Source organism: Gasterosteus aculeatus, chromosome Y (assembly GCF_964276395.1).
Source record: "Gasterosteus aculeatus chromosome Y, fGasAcu3.hap1.1, whole genome shotgun sequence".
Classification (NCBI taxonomy): Eukaryota; Metazoa; Chordata; class Actinopteri; order Perciformes; family Gasterosteidae; genus Gasterosteus; species Gasterosteus aculeatus.
In genome coordinates this window covers 10,102,422-10,122,640 of record NC_135709.1, presented here as the reverse complement: position 1 = coordinate 10,122,640, position 20,219 = coordinate 10,102,422, and the positions used below count along the sequence as shown (strand labels likewise).

Sequence of the window (20,219 nt, the reverse complement as noted above, 5' to 3'; positions counted from 1 at the left end):
AAAAGTTGCCTGGCTTTATTTTTATCTTTTTTTTTATCTTCCTCTTCTGTATGGAAGTGCTGTATAATTTGACCAGCCTTTAAATGACACATGAGCCAGTTGCATACAATCTTCGAGAAAAAATACAATATAGAAATGTACATAAAAAAACACAAAATATGAGAAATTGAATTTTATTTATTTAATAATTTCTCAATTAGGCCAGCATTAAAGACTTGGGCATTAGTTTAGATAAGTAAGAAACAGGATCTGACGTACGTTGCTAAAACAGATTTCCATCTTTGATAAATATATGATTCATCTCACCGACTGAACCCGCCAGATGAGATGCTGGGATTCTGTTTCCCTCACAGTCTTAACTGTTTAACTAAGTGCAGTAAAATGCTTGCAACCTATTAGTGATGTGCTCACTCCATTGAGAGCAATTATCTCCACACATTGTAGCAGGTGTAAAAATACAAAGAGTGAGCTCATAAATGGCTGAGGCAATTGAACTGTCCAAACATAATTGATTTTCTTTTAATATTCACTATGGCTGAAGCCAAAAACACAATTCATCTTAAATTCCACCATATGGCACGACAGCTCAACCACCTGTGCTGCTTCGGAGTTTTTTCATTATATTATTTCTGTTGGTGATTTACACGAAGGAAAAACATAGCGTCAGACTTTAGGAGTGAATACAATGTATAGAAAAGAGTGTTTACATTTGACATATCTATGTAGAGAATTTTACAACAAAGCTTTGTTTAAAGCAGTTGTGCGTTGTTTTGGTTTGTTTTTTTGTGCGAAAAAAAGAAAAAGCAGTTGAGTGAAATGTTTGTGCAGATTCTTGGAATGAATGTTTAAGAGCCAATGTCTGTATTCACCTGTGTAGATACAGTTCCTATTTTAATTAATGCAGCATTTAAATCAAATGAAAGTGAAGTGAATATGGGTCTCCAAAAGTGTTGAAATGTAGCTGGGTAGCCATCAGAACCAGAGGATTAAGATATTGGGTTGGTGTAAAATGGGGACCTATTCTTTTGAGAATTCAGAAAAAGTAAGGAAGGAATGGATGTTGGAAACGATGAATTGATGAATGATCTGAACGTAGAGAGGAAGGTGTCCGTCTCTGGAATGGACATTTTAAAAATATTATCTGCTACAATAGAACTTTTGACCCACTGGGATGGTCCTGGTTGATTTAATAGATGGGTTCTGTCTCGGTCATTGGTTGAATTTTGAAGTATAATGAAATTGCTTCTTAAAGAATTGCCTGAAGAGTAACTTCCATGAGTATGAGGAGTATACATATTCTTGGTTTAAAAGGTTAATTTGCCAACAATTGCTGATTCCTAGATTTTACCCTGAAATTGACACTGACATTTTGCATTAAAGATTTTTCAACCCAGAGCGACGATACAGTCATCGCATTATCAAAATATGGCAAGCCTGGACGCGCAGCATATTTCAATGGGCGTGAAACCTCATCTGTGCTCGTGGATGGATCTGTTTTCAGCTCTCAGAAGCTTAATGAATATGCATGCTGAAATGAGTTTTTAGGGGTTGAGCACTTTCCTTGGGGCCCACAGGTGTGCAACCATCTGGGCTCCAACCGTTAAACCAGTCTTCCTTGAAAGATCGTCTCGTCTCTGCCAGCCAAACCAACACAGTTACACCTTGCAGATTCAAGGAATTCAAGGGATTAGAGAGTCTAATCATTTAGACTCTCCCTTGTACTAATCAACTATTGCCCCACGGATGGAAGGATAAACAAGGATGAGTCGTGTGAAAGCGCTTGTTTGCATGCACTCAACAGACCCATCGTAGGTGTGGTTTAATGTAAAACTCAGTGTCCATGTTTACATTTTTGTTTGTACTGTCGTTGGTAGGCAGATGTGAAGAAATACGTGGGCAGTTTCCTCTTTCCTTTTTAACCAACACCTTTCACGAGAACACCACATGATCAATTGCTAACTTTATTTTATGGATCAAAGGATTTTGTTGTAGGTCGCTGATCTTTTTACACTCTGTTGTGGCTATTATCATCATCACAGTATCCTAGTTTATCTCGTCATTTGGCTTAAAGCTTTTGATAGATTATCTGAAGCCATGTGACGGTTTCCAAAGCATGCATAGCTTTAAAACCTCGCCGTTATGCAGAATGATGACATCTGTTGCATGTGATTCTTGCCTTTATGGTTGTCACAATACACATAACCTAAATGTGGATGCTGTGTGTGTGAGAGACAAGTAAACGTTGTCAAGCTACTAAAACACAGGATAGAAACACAGTGACGCACTGAAGACTACGTGCACGTCCTGTTCTTGGTACTCATTTTTTGGAGATTTCTAGGAATGTGAGGAAACTGGTGTTTTTGGTTGGCGTTTTATATTTCCTGTTTAGTTTTATTTTTTTGTATGGCTCGATATAACTCGTGTCACTATGCGACTGTTATTGCCACTCCTTTTATAAAGGTGCTCATGAGATTTGGTGTTGAAAATTTAAAGGGATAGTCCAATCAAGTTGCTGTTTATCAATCTGAATACATATATATATATATATATCCCTGAAATATATATATATATATATATATATATATATATATATAAATGTATATATACATACATATATACACACATATACATATATATGTAAATATGTGTGTATATATGTGTGTGTGTATATATATTATAATCAAGATTGATAAATAATTGTTTGTAATAATAATTGTAACAAAACTTGTGTTTTTTCAAGTCATTTCCACAAACTAATACAACCATACTCAAGTGTATCAATATTGCTCGTGCCCCTAATGTGTGACTCTCCAATGACTCTCCATTCCTTTATGCGAGAGAGAAAAAAATGAACTAACCTTCAAAATCTTTAAAATGCTCTTGGGAGTTTCTCCAACTGGCTGCACCAAATCTCCAAAGCGTGGCCAAAGGATACATGCATTGATACGAGCATCATCTCCGTGGCTCACATGTTCACGGCCATTTCTGTTTGTTTCTCAAACATTTTTCATTCCAGTCCAGGGGTAACTGTGATCACTATTAAAGAACACCTGGGACAACTGCTGTTTGTATTGATCCCTCACATCCACCATAGCAGTTCAATAGCAAACTACTGTGGGAGCTTTGGACAAATCAATGAGTAGGTTTTCTGGTGTCCGTCTGCTAATGAAACATAAATAGGAGGTTAATACAAGGGTATGCCCATTTTTGGCAGTTGGAATTGCTGCCGGGAAGGACAACCGTGTGATTATTTCATAAGAGACTCTTTCATTAGATATGTTGCTACATATCGAAACAACAAAAAAAAAACTGAGGAAATGATTTGGAAATAGTGTGCTAGAGTTTCCCGTTTGACACAAAATGTAGGATATGACCACAGATAATGAGTGAATTAAACAAGTAACAATTTTTGCTAACCAAACAAGAAAATCTCTTGAAATATGAAACTTACAGGAGATCTCCCCAAAAGTCAAAAAGGTGCTTTAAATGAGATGTAGTTTTTATGTATCGACGATGGTAGATCGTATTCTTTGCGTCAAAATATAGACAAAGGATCAAGAGTGAAAGTAGTCATTTTCTAGAATACCTTATTTCAGATTATATGAGTGATGAATACATAGTATATAATAGTAATGATGAGTGATGCATCAATGTTATTTCTGCTTTCATCTTGTAGTTGATTGGGGATGAGCTAATTTTAAATACTTTGAATAATACAGGGAAGGCCTGTCACAATAATAAACCCTGTCCACTGGAGGCTTTTTGCAGGATGCACATTTCGAACTTCCCTTAAGGCTGGCGCATGCTTCTGCGTTTGCGTCTTTACGCACCGTCGTGTCGATGCACTCGTTTCAATTCATGGTTCTAAAAGTCTTGCGTGTGTTGCAGAGCAATTCACCGCCAGAACAACAGGTGGAGTAACGTGTTTTTGTCGATGACGACCTAGAGAGTCACGTCTTTGTGTGTGGAAGTCGTTGGTTTGTTTATTTATTTATCATAGACTTTATTGCCCCGTGCATCACCACTGCTGCTTTTCATCGCTGACACATTTGTCCCGTTTTTTCCTCCACAACTTTGTTCCCCTCGATCTGTGGAGATCTCCCACAAACGTCGCCGTTTGAAATGCGTTGCTTGCGTCGCCTTCGACGCAAGCCTAGAAAAATGGGTCGAAGGACGCAAGGAGGTGTGAAAAGGCACCCAAGGGACACGCAAGGGGGTCTTGCGTCTGCGTCGCTCTGAAAACGCAGAAGCATAAACTAGGCTTTAGTTAAAGTACTTGAGTGTGATTACATTCCACCGTTGTGCATTTGTACGTCCGCTCATCAAGACGCTGTGTCTGTGATTGCACTTTTATACATTCAAAATGCTCACGTCCACCTGGACAGAGAGACCACCTATTGTATATTCATTTCCACCTGATTGGATTTCAGGATGGCATTCATCCAAGAATGTGACTCCGAAACCAGACACCTTGACGAGCCGTTGTGTGTGGTGTAATGACGCTGAGTAGAAGGCCTCAGGTTGAGCTGCTGACTGAAGGGTTAAAGTGTGTAGCCAGTAGACCTGGTGGGGTAAACCGGGATTAGAGAGGGGGGGAAAGCGTGTTTTCCTCATCATTGGTATGTTTGTTTTTTCTTTTTAAAGGAGGACTCTGCAATGTTAATCATAAATAATAAGACACTTGCTCACTTTAACTTTGATCAAAGTTTGTCCCCCCCATGCAACATTTCCACCTGAACCTTTTAATTAGTCGTATCTTCAGCGAAGGTCTCTGAATGAGGGCAGACACATTCTGAGACTCCTTAATCCTGCCCCATCAATCAGGGTTCTGGGCGAACCGGTCATTAGCAGTCACTCTCCACTGGTACTATGGCTCGTGGGGGGGTTGAAAAGCCGAGTAAATCGGCTGCTTGTGACAGTCGACAACTGAACTTGTCATTCACAACAAAGCCAGCGTAGTTCTTAAGACCCGATGCATCCACCACTCAGGAGCTACGGAGCGCTTTCAGGCCGTAGACTAGACTGTCGGAAGCGAGGTTGGCTTGATAACATGAAGTGGATGACTGTATATGAGTGGAGAGAGAATATGGGGAAGATCGAATCATTTCTTACCACGGCGATATCAGAGTGATGCGTTGGTCTTCTAGGCAGTCTGGTGAATGACGTAAGTGTGTAAGACACAAAGTTATGAGCAAGCAAGTGGAAAGAAAAATGAAGAAATCCAAGTGAAATTAAACATATAGCTTCCCATCTGTGTTACTTAATTTGACCTTTTTTTTACCAACATGAGTTTTCAGAATTAGGGGAAAGAGGAAAGGAAGAAAATTGGTCCAAAGTGGTGTGTGGTCGTCCAGTGACAGTTGCCGTGTTACTTATGTATCAGTCTGCCGCCCCTGTGCAGCGGGCTAAGACACGACCCGCGTCTTCAGAGAATCCCATCAGCCGGCGACTCCGATTTTGGAGCCATCTGGCACACCAATGCTGCGGCTGTGCAGCTACCTTGTAACTGTGGTCGGGGACGTTTGACTTGTGCTTTCAAGGAGAATGACCCCCGGCTCATTTCCTTCCAGGCGGCCATTCTGACAGCAGGGTTAAGTTTATATGATACCCCCGGATAAGTGCTGCTTGAAAGTGCCAAGTTTCTGGAATCGGCCCTCTCAGCTTTGATATTCTAGTTTCTGTTATGACCCCAATCCATCCATATTGGCCCTCTGTCCATCTGGACGGGCCCCACACACATTATCAGTACCTGAATTCCCCCCCAACAGGAAGTCAGTTAGTCACAGCATATTGTTGGTTTCTCATCATCCAATTCTGCATGTGGACATCACACACCATGACAAGTTTAGTCCAACCTCTAAAGTTGCTTCTAAACAAGACTATAAAATAATATATTAAGCATTTCATCCAGTCGTTTACCATGAAATTAATCTACCCTGATAAGTTTAGTGAGTCCGTAATTTGCGTGACGAAGGAGGGAATTGCGAGTGGAACAGATTATTTGAGCATGTATCAATACTCACGCTCACTTTTGGCGGACTGAATCCACTGAGCGCAAAATCAAACCGAGGTCAGAGCATCATCTAACAAATTTGACAGAAATGGACCCTTCCTTCTACTTTCAAAATAAGAGCTGAGCACGTGGCATTTCTTTACTTTTACTTCTAGACAGTATCAAATTAGTTTACCAGCTGTACATCATAATGTCAGCGTTAGCTTTGTGTTGAAGCTGTGAATGATTTGAAGAGAGGAACATATTACACACATGAATTCAAAAGCATGTAATGTCATGTGGGATTCAAACCCACACCACCTCAAATATTTCTCAAATCAGGTGCAAATGTGTAACCTATGTATTGGTAACATGATTAAATTAAATTTTGCTGCTCTTGAAAATGTTCTCTTTCCGGAGGAGAGGTGACATTTCTCCTTTTGCAAGTTTAACTTTAACTGAGAAAGTGTGTCCGAATTTTTGAGTAGTACTGTGCATATACAGAATATATATATATATATATATATATATATATATATATATTCTGTATATGCTATATGCTGGATATATATATATATATACTGACTAGTGAAAACAACAGAACTAGAGAGGCTCTAGGACGTGACTGAACAGAAGTAGTCATACAAGCACCCCATCTAGCTGCAGAGGCACTAGCGGTCTTTCTGCAAAATATTCGTGCAGCTGCAAACCTGTCAGTCTCATTTTTATCTTTAGAATAAACCCATTTACAGGAGAAGTTCCTGTTTATTCTTTTTATCCTCTAGAGGAAAACACATTTACGTTGCCAAAACCAAGACACACCTTGTTTTGTAAGCCTCTTCTCTCCTTTTTTATAGCGTTCATACATGTTATGTGGTATCACTGGGGCAGGCAGCAACTTTTAAAGAAAGCCCCGTTTGGTTTTGATTTGAAATTAATACATTAGTTTTTTTGTGTTTGATGATAGTTTGGGCTGTGGCCCATCAACAGTTTCTCAGAATTGAATGTTCACCCTTTCACCTCAGAACAGTATTTTTCCCCAATACATCTTTACAATGTATTGAACAAAGCCCATATTTTATTTAAGAGTATTTGTTTTTCATATAATTATGTTTTTTAAAAAACTAAATGTAAACAGACATATAGTCGACTCGTTAGTGATTTAAGTGCAGATAATAAATAATAACGTATTGCAAGCCCATTCTAAAAGCAATAATCCTAGTTGATAATGTCATATGAATCGAATAAAATGATGAGCCATCAGCTACAGTCATTAGGCATAATACGGTATAATATATACATACATTTAAAACTCATCTGAGATGCCAGGTTTTTTATATACCGTGAACTGTTTGATTAACCTTTAATTTTATTTATGATCATCGTTAATATAAAAGTAGTTTTTTTAATGTAAGTAAAACATTTGGACACTTTATTTACAAACACCAAAACCTTCCAGCATGATTTTTGTTTATATCTAATTTCTTTATTGAGAAGTTATCGCTAAGAGCCTGATTTATATACTTTTTCATTTAAAGAAATATTGTTATATCCAAATCAGGGATTGGATAAAATTCCACTCCAAATAACTTGGACTCTAATATGTCAAGAAATTGAATCATTCATTTTAAACGTTATTTTATTCTAGTTCAGATTTCTGTTTGTATGCAAATTGGAATATGTGTATGCATATGTACCTACATATTTAAAAATAATTTAAAAAAATGTTAAATTATATATATTTTTTGTGTTTTACCCCTCTGCTTTTTTTCCTTATGATGAGGCAAACTCTGTTATTGTCTGGGACGGTATTCATGAATGGGCTGGAGTGTGAGAGACTGGGAGTGGTTTTCACCTTGAGCACAGTGTCATGACTCAGGAATGCTATGCAGGATAGCTATTTTAACATGATAGCCTGCAGGCCCAGCAGGAGGAGAGAGCAATGAATGTGTGGGCGCATGGTGTTACCTGTTCAAACCCAACATCCTCCATGGGGATGAGTGGTGTTCAGAAAACCTTAGGATTATAATTATTTCGGGTATATGGCAGTTAACCCGGCATTTGCAAGGGTGTTAACATACTTCTCAAACGTTTGATCTTAAAGTTCCATAAAATATATATTTTTTCAACATCGCTATCTTATTTGTACTGAACACGATTTTTTATGGATAGGCTACAGAAGGCCATGTTTTGCATAGTTTATCCAGTCCTATTAATTTTAAATATCCTGATATAAAATTAATAGGATCCTGCGGCATACCGATTTGGGGAAGTTGCTAGGATTTGGATGGACATTTTGAACAATACAGCAACAATAGCGTTCCCTCATTCAAAGACAAATAGGGTTTAAGTTTGGTGAGAAAGTCCTACCACGACAGAGATAGGTATGAGAGAGAGGGGGACAGAGAGAGAAAGAGGGGGAGATGGTAACACACAGGCAATGGAGGTGGTTATGGAAGGTGAGGGAGTCTGTCGTTGATCTGCCAGGGCCGTTGATAGTAACAGCAGGCTCTACAGCAGCTTACCTGGCCATCAAACTGAGCCAATGACCTGCCAGCCTTCCTCCCAATAGTCTGATGTCAGGGATCAGGATCAGCCCGACAAGAGTGACTTCAGAGTCACAGAAGGCAGCGTCTAGCTCCTTTATCTGCCTCCATAATGCTGCCAAAGACTCAGGCCTCCGCGGAGGTGGAGCGGCATTACTGACCTGTCCTGCTGCTCCTCTCAGGCCCACTGGATTAGCTTTGTTTCAGCGACAGCTTGCTGTCACCTCCAAAAAAATGGTCCAGACTGATACCACAAGCCTACAACTTTCACGCTGTCCCACCTACTGTGTCACTGTGTGTGTGTGTGTGTGTGTGTTCCTTAAAAAAGTAGGTGTGCGTCTGTATGCCCAGTCTCACGCGGAGCACTCCGTTCCCACACGGTTAGAGGAACGCTGCCCAGAGGTCGGTGGCCCATTACCAACCGGCTCACCGTTTCAGCGGCTGGAAACTCCCCTGTGCACAATGGAGCCAGATATGATACCACAGCACTGCAGGCGAGGGAGAGTGCCGGGGACAGTATTGATACGGCAAGCACTTTTTGTCTGGGGAAAACTGTCTGGAACATATAGAATGTCCTTTAGGATCATTGAAAGTGTATTGCCTTTTGAAAGCGTCGTAGCAGCCATCGTTTAATAATAGTTATGTGCCATGAAAGACAAAAAAACATATAAAACGTGATGTCTTCTCTCAAGAGTTCCCACAGAACACTAAAAGGGTTGCGGTGGGATGATTTGGGGATATTTGCTGATGAGAGGACACGTGCTGGTGGTTCTCTGGGGACAAACAAGGTGTATTCCCAGTTAGCCAGTGCACTGTGCATTAGAAAGGGAGAAGGAAAGGAGTCCAAAGGGAAAGATCCACGACACAGCCACGGAGACGATGTGTTTCCCTGGACAGCGTAATAAAGCTCTCAGTAGGACGACGTGGTTTGAATGCACTTCAGAAGGAGAGGGGGACTACTCACCACATCATATTTCCACCGCTATGAATGAGGGCCTCACACAGACAGCCCCCACTGCTGTCAGACAATCAGAGCCAAAACCTTTCACAAGATGTCTTCCACACAATGCAGCGAAAAAAGTCTTTCTTGGGTTTGCACCGAACGGAAGCTTCAGGGAGGACAGGGTCTGTCTTCAGGCTGTGAGAGCTTTGGAAAAAGAGAGATGAGTAGCTTTTCTCAGAAATCTGGAGAGCCGGAGTGTCGTATTACACTCGGCCCTTCATGTGGTCTCAATCGCTTTTTATACCATGTTTGCAAAAAAATGGTTTTGCTTTTGTTTTTCTCGCCGTGTTCGTTTGTTCAGATGAAACGGGCGATGGTGATGGAGGTTGGAGTGAGGTTGTGTTTAACTGGTATGATCAGCACCGATTGAAGCGGCAGTATATACTAAAGCCTCAACATACTAAAGCAGTGATTGAATATAACGCTGAGAACACAAGGCCAAACAGGCTAACAGCCAGACGAAATGTGCCTCGTTTCTGATTGCAATTAACTCTGTGGCCGGAAGCCAAAGCACTCAAACGTTAATGAGCACAAACGTTTCTTTAGACGATAACATGCCCAGACTCTGTAATTGTTGTAGTCCGAGCCACTGGTTTGTTGACAATCTTTTGTTTGTTCATTTCAAAATAAAAAACTTTGAAATCCGATATGCGTACATATTCTTTTTTTTTTTTTTTCATCCTAATGATCATATGAGACTGACTGTTAAATTCACTTGGAAAAGAGTATTTTTCCTTTCCTGTACCCACTTCTGATAATTAAGCATGTTTAATACCAACTTTGTTACTGTTTCTTTTTTTAATCCTGTAAGCAACGTAAACTGTGTCCATTGCAGATTGCACCACATGGCAAAGTCCCGTGGCTGCATCCTACCTTTGCCATCTCGCTGACACCTTGTTCGGTGCTGGATGATGCAAATGTTTCCCATTTTGTGTATATTGATGGCTTTTACAGTACTTCCTTTAACTTTGTTTACCCTCCCCAGGCCAACATTTGGGGGGGAGTTTGCATTCACTAAGCCTATTTAAAGCTGTCGTTTGTGGGGTTTTTTGTGTGCAAGCACCGACTGTTTTGATAGCATCCGTGTCCATTGTTCCTGATACGTGAAGCACTGTTGTCTGTGGTCTAATTTGGTCAAGTAATCTCAAAAGAGTTACATGCCAGCTGCAGGAGAGAGCAGTCCACAAGTGTGTAATACGCTGCGTGTGCATCACAACCAATTGCGTCCTCACTGACCCCTGTTCTTCTGCCTGCGTCTTCAGGTCTTCTCTTGACTACAATGTGTTAAGTTCTGTCTTTTAGTCCTCCCTCAGTCCTCAGCCTCCCCATCTTTACCGCACCGCTTACCTTGTCTCTCCTCAATCTGCAGTTCACAGTTCTCCTCCCTCCTCCCCTCCCCTCCGGTTAGCAATCCAGTGGAATCACCTGTTGATAAGGGACAAGAAATATTGCAAGGCCAGAACACGGGCAGGAAACCCGGTACGGTACTATTTTGGTTGAGCAGTCCCATTGTCCGTGGACTGTGGACGGCTCACTGCTCGGGGGGAGAAGGTGGAGGGTGACAAAGAGGGGAGGAATAATGTACCGTGGGGACATTGCACCACAATGCACGCTCCCGGCTCTGTCCTCCTTCCACCAGCTCTGATCATTGAGAGGGTCCTCTGTCCCCCTTTTCAGTGTTGGCAGTCACACTCTGAAACATGTGAAATGGGAAGGGGGGGCTCTGTTATGTAACAGGGCCTTCTCTCACAGGAGCTCCAATCTCTTAAAGATGTAGTGGGGCACAGGCGTAGCTGAATTTGGACATCCACAAGCTATTGAAAGAAGCAGTGGATGATCCCTTTTGTTGTTTGGCTCTAATGATAACACGTGTTAACAATAACTGCTTTTAGGAAAGGGTGGGATGACATGATGGGAGAAAGGGAATGTCGGCCTTGGACTTTTAATAAATCACGAGATGTAAATATGGAAAGAGAAGAGCCTGCTTGAACAGGGAGCCTTCGGAAAATGATGTGATGCCGTATCTTTACAGGCTTGTAGCTGAGTCCCAACTACTCCTTAACTATAAACAGAGTTTAAAACATTCGCAATGATTCAAAGTAGCTTTCTGTTTCATCTTCAGAAGTTTATACAGTATGTTACAAAAATGTCCCAGGCAGACTTGTGAGTGCGTGAACTCAGTGACACCACAAGGCCACAGAAAGAAACGGTGCACGCACACACAAACGCAAAAAATGGGAGGGGAATCAATACATGTTACGGGAAACGTGTTCTTGTTTTACTTTTACTGTTACGCATGGTCTCATGGCTGCATCCTCCAAACTGTCAGAGGAGGAGGACCTACTCGAGACGTGAATCCCTCAGAGACTGCGAGCGCGATCGTCTTTAGACAAGCGTTAATGTAAAGCATCCAAACAGCCGAACTACAGGGATCAAATCCTGATGTTCCACAGACTCAGTGTTGTCTGCTCTTGCTACCATCAGTCGCTAATAACCGCTTTCAACAAAGGCTGCAGAGTTACAGCAAGAATGCAAAACTACAGATGATTTTTTTTTTTTTGTTCCTATTCCGACTTATCTCATATGTTTTCAAATTGCTGCAAAATTTAGACTGCAGACACAAGGCTAATCGTGACTAAAACAACATGGCAACGAGCCTAAGCTTCTCAGCGTCAAAACAAAATGAAGGTCGCAGTAAATGCTTCAGGCTAGAAGTACGTGATGTGCGGCCCACCACTTCGGGGAGCTTTAAAGGCCACACACGCAATTGTCAGGTACCTCTACTGTACCTAGAAACGGTAAACGTGTACACTCACGCACATGCTCCTAACGCTCGCCCTCTCAGACTTATGAGGGGCCTCCTCACAGCCTCCACGCACACCCACGCGTTCCTGTTGCTGCACTCGTCTCGCTGACTGCTCCGGCTGAGCCACCGAGCCAGCTGCTGATAAAAACACTTCCTCCTCGCTCCTCTCGGGCCGCTTTGATATTTTTGCTCGTGCCATCTGCGGCAACTGGCTCGGGCCCGAAAGCCTCGCGTTACCCGCACAACTGGAGACCTTAAGATCCTGCGGACACACGCAGGCACACACACACACACACACACACACACACACACTCACCCCATGGCAGTTGAAGTTGTGGCGGCGAAGACAACAGAGAGAGGTTCAGGCTGCAGGAGCAAATGGCAGAATGTTCCTGGATGGGAAGACACCAGAAAAAGGGATAATACTGTTATAGAATAAACAAGATTATGGTGAAATGAAGTAAATAGGGGTCGTCGTGGCGCAGAGGGTAGGGCGGGTTCGCCGGGAACTGCAAGGTTGGTGGTTTGATTCCCAGTGTTATAATGTGGCTGCCCCATGTCTCCAGTCGAAGTGTCCCTGAGCAAGAAACCTAACCCCTAATTGCTCCCCGGGCAAAAATGTGAAAGAGCCATGGGTTTAAAGTGTAATGTAAGTCGCTTTGGATAAAAGCGTCAGCTAAATGACCTGTAATGTAAGGGAATGTAATGTGAATTTGTGTCCCTTTGGCCGAGTTCCACATTTATTTTGACTCGTTTATTTTGATTGAGAAGAAACCAAAAGTTAGCAAAACAGTTGTAACAACACCTGGGCCCGGTTTTTCAAAAGGTTTAATCCAGATAAAATTGATCCGGATTTAGTAATCCTTTTTTTGCGATCCGTGATCACGTAATCCATCTTACTTTTGAGCCCGTTTTTCAAAGCAAAATCGAATTGGATCAATCTGATCCGAATAGGAACTTTTCAGGATCACCAAATCAGGAAACATTTATTAGCCAAAATATGTCAAATCTGGATAACCAGTGCTCAAACAGGATAGGAAATCACAATGTAGAACTGTAGATATGTAAAGAGCAACAAGTCTAATAGCCAGTGTGGGCTCAATATAAGTTAATTTTTATTTGAAATGAAAACACACACATTTAAAAAAAGCTAAAAACAAGAAAAACCCCACTCCATCCTCTTCCAGTAGTCCGCTCATCTGAGACCTACAACACAAACACTGTACATTGAGGATATTTATAACAAGTTTCAAATATAGATGTATTGAATTTAAAAAAAGACTTATTGTCAAATACGTATACTTACTACTATACTACTTATACAATAATTCCAGACTTCCTCATCTGATGTGGAGAGACCAGCTTGTCTGAGCGTAGCCTTTAGGAGGCGGATCTCAAGTCTGGCCTTGGTTTGCTGCAGTTTCGTCAGAGTCAGTTGTTCCTCAGCCAGAACGAGCAAACAGGACGTGCAACAAGGGACGCAATAGTTAGACACTATTTCTGATTTGGATTTGTTTTGGATTTCAAAAATCAGTGATTGCCATTCTTTGCATTTTTTTGGTTATTCTGTAATCATTGCATGCATCACTAATAAATATTCTAAAAGCAAAAATATTTTCGATTGTGATGAATATATATATATATATATATATATATATATATCAATTAGTGACAGAATAAAATGTATTGTTTTTGGTCAATTTTGACAGCTGTTTGGGGGATTATTTTATGAGGCCAAACTCTTTGTACTTTGCTGTAGGCCTATACCGAAAGGCTGAATACGTTAAAGCCTACCTAATCACTGTAGCCTGACGGATTAAAAAATAAAATTAAAACCGTATGAATAAATAGGATATCTTGTAAGATACTGCATGATCCAAATATTGTATTATTTGATACATTTTTAAAGTTTTCATTACCTTTTGGGCATGAAATCCATGCTGAATCCACCCTTCTGATGGGATCAGTTTAATCCAGATTTTTTGGATCAAAGTGATCCAAATCCTACAAAAAAGTTCTGAAAAACCCAAAGTAAGGGTTTGATCCGGATCTAAACCAAGATTGGATTACGTTATCTAATCCGATTATGTAATCCGTTTTTTCTTTGGAAAAATCCTTTTTCAAGATTTGTTCCAATCCGTTATCCAAAATCCTAGTGGATTACTTTTGAAAAACCGGGCCCTGGCTCTGCCATAAGTGAAGCCATACCGATATTCCTCCTATTTGCATCCATTTTTGGCCCTACAAAGTATAGCATAAGCAACTTTGGCCATCCCATAACCTTCAAGTAGTGATCACCAATCAGCTTCCCAATTAGATTGCAGGAATGTTAGAATGGATTTCGGGGAGCTCGTGCAAATTAAATATGTAGAAAATATATATTTTAAAATGAATTAGGACTAGAATCAGCTCTTTGAGCCTCTACTTTGATATAACTTTTCTTTGGGCAGAATGCTAAAGTTAGCATGTTCACAGTGGCAATGCTGAAACACTAATCTTTGGCGGACAATGTTCCACTTATTTGAGCACAATAAAAGTACAAACTTTTGTACAGGTATTTGGTCAAAGCAAATATATCTTAACTGGGTGCTGGAGGAAAAGTCCAACCACCAAAACCATGTAGGATGCATCATCTAGAAACGGTAGAGCACCATTTATGTCTTTTACAGAATGGGATAGCGATCCATCCAATAGTCGATGATATATTTATTTCCGGACCACTGTGGTGGACGGATCAACAGACTAACATTTCCAACCAAATATTTATGCCCCTAGCATGGCTAAATGTTTCAACTACTGCTGAGACATGTACAATACAGTGGGTGGCTTTACAAAGTTGTGTCTTTACAAAACTAACTAAAATAAAATATAATTATAGAGAAAATGTCTTTAGTTTTCGTCTTTGTCAATGCTATAGAACAGCGGTTCCTAAACTCGAGCAAAAGTCCGTCTCCGCGAGGTATTTGCTCGCTTGCGAAACGTGAACTTCGTTGCTCGCGAGGAGAATCTCTGCTCGCGCTCGAAGGAGTTTTCTACGCGCTCGCTGTTGTTCTTCTTGACAGTAAGGTGGAGACGGTGCTTTCAGGGTCCGATCGCTGCCGCGAGGTGCGTCCGCTCCCGCCGCCCCCTCGCCATCCACGCCTTAAATCTTCGGCTGCTTTTAGAATAACTTATTTTCCCTGTTAAGATGGTTCAGCTACTGTAGAGAAAAGGACGCTGTCTCTCGCTCTTTAATCTCATGAAGTGCTCGGCGAGAACGACAGCTTTGTTTCCCCGACACGCCCTAAAACAAGCTCCATATCTCACGTGCTTGAGCGCCGCTCAGCATCTCGCCGTCGTAGACCGAGCTTTGGCATGTTTGGCAGAGCGCCTTGAGCGCCGTGTACAACCAGTATGGATCAACCGATTAACCAATTGATCCATATACATGAGGCGCTCCGGATTATAAGGCACTGTCGTTTTTTGAGGAAATTAAAGCCTTTTAAGTGCGCCTTGGAGTGCGGAAAATGCGGTATATTTACTTTAATACTACAAGAGGGCGCCCCATTTGATGAACAACGACAGGCGGACAAGAGCAGCCGTTTCGAGCGAGAGCCTTACTGTTTTATTAATCTGTCCGTTTAAATTATTTGTGCTTCATCAACTAATGTTTCACATAACTAATGTGCCGCATCATACATATTTTTATATTAATTTCAAACTTTAAAAAATTGAAAATTAAAAACTTTATTTATTTATTGTAAATGACCTCTCGCGGCCCACCTGCAGTACCTTTGCGGCCCACACTTTGGGAATCGCTGCTCTACAGTTTTTATTGGGTTTTAGATTTCTTTTTTTTTTCAGATTGACTCCCGGCTCCCAAGCAATGTCATGTGTGGCTCATTAATGGGTTTAAAACGTACATGCTGTTCACAAACACACACAAACACACTGACTGACACATATTTCATATTGTATTTTGGGGATGGCTGTTCATCTGTCCTAAATACATTTTTTTAAATGGTATGTTGTGTTGAGTTTGTATTACTTATTATAGCTTGTATCTACAATTCATTTTGAGCATTTTGTTTAGCAACAACAAAATGCTCCCCCCCTTGGTCTGTTACATTCTGTGGTAAAGACTAAAACTAATTCTGAAACTAATAAAAACTAAACTAAAACTAAGCATTTTCAAAAAATAAAAACTAAACTAAACTAGCAAAGCCGCTTTAAAAACTAATTAAAACTAAAATGAAATTGAAAACAAAAAGTCAAAACTAAATAAAAATAAAAACTAGTGAAAAATTCAAAACTATAATAACCTTGGTCAGAAGCTTGCTGCTATGTTTAGCTCCACTCCTCGAGTGCTTGTGATAAACAGTATTTTTAGTTCGACTGTGGGTCATTTTAGCTTCTTTTTTTTAAATTTCAATATCCATGCGACATACGTACCAGCCAGATGTTTGGACACGCTTTCTAATTCAATTGAATGTTTCACTCGCATGATCAGTGCGGCAGTTCTTTTTTTCATCATCTTGTCCTGAAGCTGATGCTCCTTGGAACATATTGGTTATCCTGTCATGTGGTTTCCCAACAGTGAACAGCTTTGGTCTAATTTCTATCGCTACGCATTTGAAAAAACACCCACTGACATCAGAATACCGGAAGCCCTTGACTGACTCAAAAAATGAGGACAACATCGACGCATTGAATTTCCTGGAGTGAGGTGAACCTGTTTTTTCTGCACACAAGTTCGATTGGACGGTTTTGGGACTATACTGGCTGCAAAGGAGCCACGGTTCAATGATTTTGATGTTTGGGGCCTCCTTCTTTTTGCTACACACATACATGCAAACTATTTGTGTGAGTGCAATATGTCCATCTTCCCAGGTCTCCCAGGTATCGGACAACTGATCACGTTTACCAGCAGCGTTTTTGTCCGTTCTGACTTTCAAACTTTTATTTCAGACTCAAGGTCCAGATAGTACAAAACACATAGACCTACAAAGACCTTATGAAAAGACAACTGTACCAATGTCTCCAGAGCTGGGACTGGTAGCGTGAAGTGCTAAACTTCATATTTGACAAACCAAAGATGACAAAGATGATTACATTTTCGGAGATGGTAACCGGCAGATAAATTAATACGTAAGATTTCTTAATACTGCTTTGAAAGTATTAACTCCCCCAGTCACAAACATTTCACTGGCACTACACTCTCTCTTTCGCTTTAGTAATCTCTTTCGCTTTAGTAATATTCGCATGGCATCATTATAAGCTATTTGGAGTCTCTACCGCCCTATTAATGATAAATACTGCTGCTTCCAGTTTGTGTGAAGGTATATTTGTCTGGGCAATTGTCAGATACAACTGCAAAACTACAACCTCAACAACGGCCATGGAGAATTGCTGGCAGGTGTCAAATTGTCCAGGTGAAACGAATGAACCGTTCCAGCACCCCAGTCTGAGGGGAAAGAGATGCTGTCATAGTAGTGGGCAATCCTTCAGGTTGTCATCAGCTCAACGTTTTTGATTGTTTATATTCAGTGCACATTTGCAGTTTACAACACATGTGTTTGGTTTCTTACTGCTTAATGGAGATCCTGTGACTCCTGTGCTCGCAGAATGCGAATTCACTGTCCCATGCAAATGACCCCCCAGCGCTTACCTACGAGCCCACTATATGTATGTGCACATACAGCATATAGAGTGTGTATATACAACACCAACCACAAACTTACCCAGAGGCTTAAACCAGGGTTTTCATTTTTCATCTAAAACCATTTCTCTGCCTTTCGCTTGCTCCTAATGACGACACTCTCTTGGAATTTACTACTTGTGCTGGCGGTGCTCTCATGGAGCGAGAGAGAGACTGTTGTTCAGATCTCTCTGTTCTCTGCAGCCACTAACAAGGACCATTTGGTGTCTCCTTTCTCCAAACCCTTTCCTTTTTAGCCCTCCTGTTTATTTTCCGCATTCATTCTCTCAGCCATTTATTTCTTTCGCTTGTCCCCTCCTCCCCGTCAGGCTTTTTGCAATTTTTATATCATTTGGTTTGCAACCGTGTTCGCATGTGATTGGATGTGTTTACTCCCAACTCGTTGTGCATGGCAACTCCGGGACATGGCTAATGCTGCATGTGTGTGTCCAGATGATGTGTGTTAGAGAGACGTGGGGGGGCATACCGCTGGGTCCTCTGGAAGCCTCTTGGGGGAGGTGTTGCCTCTGTCCACTCATCTATCACATACTTCGTTTGGGTTTAGGGGAAAGGAAAAAGAGAAAAGACAGAATAAAGGAAAAAAGACTTCCAAAAATATCAGAGTTGGGGGCCAGAGTTTAGAGGGTTGCAGACTTCAGTGAGGGGAGGCCCCTTGTCCCACATGCCCCCCCCCCCCCCCCCCACCACCCTCTATTTAAGCAGATGCTGGAAAATAAGTCTTACCCTTGTGATCCCCTGTCATTCTTCAGTCCCAGCACTAATAACAAAAGACAGATAAAGCCAAATAGGGGGGAGGGCAGATTTAGTGAAGATTAGGGAGCAGGTTTGCGCTTTCCACCGAGGTTTTTGTTATGTGTGAGTGTGCATGCGCATGTTTATATGCTCCTGCTAAATCTGAGGTGCCAATAGCAGATTGTTGCATATAGGATGGTCCGAAAAGTGGTTGGTGGTCTTTTTCCCTTGCATTCAGGCGGTGAAGGGTTTACTCTGTAACTGGACTGTGAGGGCAGAGGAACCCGCTGAGGCTGACGGGGGAAACAAAGCCTGGAGTGCCAGCCTTCGTCTCCCTCCCAACGAGATGACGAGATTTATGCAGCAGCCAGGCCTGTAAACAGATGAAACCGCTTAGCTTGCCGCTAAAGTTAGGTCCAACCTGTGCTTCTATTGATAAATAACATAATGCTTACTTTTATTCAAATGCATGAATCAAAACTTGTGTGATATGTTCATCACTTATCACCGAATGACTCGATCAAAGGCTCCGGAAATCAAAAGAGTCCAAGAGGTAGTTCTGATGGATCGTCATGTTTACGTGTTGCCTATGCTATGGGGAGTTTTTCTTCCCAAATCATAAACATGTTATCAGAAGGCAGAAATGGTTCCCATTTAGACCTGGACATCTGTTGCTGCGCACAGTGCATGTTCAAGGAAACATTCAGTACGTCTCTAAGCTCTGGTCTTTGTCTCTAGTGCCTATAGGGAAGTTGGACTACTCCGAAGGGACTATCAAATAAAGAAATCACTGTTTCCTTTTAGCGCTGCTGTTGAGCTCGGAGGTGGTTTGGCCAGCTTACGCCGAACTAATACGAGCGGAAAAATAAATAAACAAGCGAAGGAAGTTATTACCTTCTGAAATTACACATTGCCCTTTTCTCTGTTCAATTGTGGGTACAAAGACATTAATGCAGGTACCAGTTGATTTGAGCCATGTTGCTGTTTGTGAGACTCATGAGTTTTATTTTTTTATATTGTTTGTTGGTGAAAACCGTTCTAGGAAAGACACCAAATAGTGTGACAGTATTATTTTCCCACCATGATTATTCACTTTGCCATAAGGCCAAATGAATGAAATAATTCATTTTCCAAATGAAAGCTGCGTTGTCCTGAAGGCCGGTGTATCCGTGATAGTATGTGAGAGATTGTTTCCTCTGAGAAGCTTTACCAAATGCAGACCTCACGGACGAGCCCCCAAAAGCCCTATTTGAATCACAAATGTCTTTCGTTTCCCAATCGTTCACAGGTTTTGGTCAGTTGAGGAATTTTGGGACCCATTCAGGCCTGTTGACAATGACTTTGTCACCCCCGGGGCCACCACAGGGGTCCGCTCCCCTACTGACCTCTCCATTGGTGCCCAGTCATAGCAGCAACGGTCCGGCTCCTGGGTTCTGATTGGT

At 41.4% G+C, this 20,219-nt stretch overlaps 1 protein-coding gene across 1 annotated transcript in view; it reads left to right on the top strand.

Moving 5' to 3' along the window:
- LOC144391337 (uncharacterized) overlaps positions 1 to 20,219 on the top strand; it is an 82,497-nt gene that overhangs the window by 16,892 nt on the left and 45,386 nt on the right. The window lies entirely within an intron of this gene.